The following is a 1,092-nucleotide window of genomic DNA, read 5'->3' as shown; positions in this document are numbered from 1 at the left end:
AACAGGTGGGCATGGGTGTACTTCAGTAAACTGGTTTGTAAAAAAGGTGGTGGGCTACCTGTGGCTGGGGGGGGCCTCAATTTGCCTTTGTCTGCCAGCCTCTGGTCTAGACACTGTTCCCAGTTTAGTGACTCCAGGCTTGGCTACATGAGGATCCCTTGGCGAATGTTCTGGGTGTAGAACCCTCGAGGCCGTACCACTCCTCACTACCCCGCAGTCATATTCCCAGTCAAAGTAAAATTCCTGTTCCTTTCTAAAGAAGTAAAAAGGATTATGCATGGTTATTTTGGTTATTTTAGTTATTATGCATGGTTATTTTAGGATTTTCCAGGAAGCCTGGCATTATGTAAGTGTATGTTAGTTTTCTAAAAAGGAAAGCATATTTGAGCCCAAAACGACGGTTATGTGTTGGAAGTGAAGGCCCTGCTCTTTGAGACGAAAAGGTCTGCCCTTTGCATTCCATGCAGTTACTGAGGGGTGATCTTTGCCAGGCAACTGAAAAGCCAAACACGTTTTGTCTATTTTCTTGTGTTCTTACTTTCAGTTAAACACGACTGGGATAAAATGACGGAAGCTGTGCAGAATTACATCGGCTCCCTGAACTGGGGCTACCGGGTCTCTCTGCGGGAGAAAAAAGTCACCTATGAGAATGCGTATGGACAGTTTGTAGGTCCTCATAGGATTAAGGTAATGAATTGTGTGACAGCCTGAGGAGCTAATGTCTGTTTGTGTTTTAAACTTTTTTGGGGGGTTAGGGGAGGAATAGAGAAAGTGATTGTCTCGATAAAAGTAAAAGCCACCATGACCCAAACTGCCCAGTTTGGTGGTTTTGCAGACACATCTTCTTAGGGGCCTTTTCCGTGTGGTTGTGGTAGGGCAAGAACACCGGACTCGGGCCCGCTGACCTGGATTTGAGTCGCGGCTCCGCCGCTTACTAACGTCCTGAATTACCAGATCGTTCCGAGGACCAAAGTGGATAATGTGGTGGGTGGCCTTCGTTAACTGCAGCTTCAGTTCTAATGAATCATAGCTTATTAAAAGTTGGCACTTGGTTTCTTTGTAGGCAACAAGTAAAGGCAGAGAAAAAATTTA

The 1,092-nt window shown here is 45.4% G+C and overlaps 1 protein-coding gene across 1 annotated transcript in view; it reads left to right on the top strand.

Annotated features, from left to right (window-relative positions):
- The window catches only part of TXNRD1 (thioredoxin reductase 1), a 62,546-nt gene that overhangs the window by 30,432 nt on the left and 31,022 nt on the right, over window positions 1-1,092 (top strand). The window lies entirely within an intron of this gene.

Source organism: Suricata suricatta, chromosome 10, assembly GCF_006229205.1.
Source record: "Suricata suricatta isolate VVHF042 chromosome 10, meerkat_22Aug2017_6uvM2_HiC, whole genome shotgun sequence".
Lineage (NCBI taxonomy): Eukaryota > Metazoa > Chordata > Mammalia > Carnivora > Herpestidae > Suricata > Suricata suricatta.
Note: the sequence above shows the minus strand (reverse complement) of the source record. Positions and strands in the feature narration are given on the sequence as shown.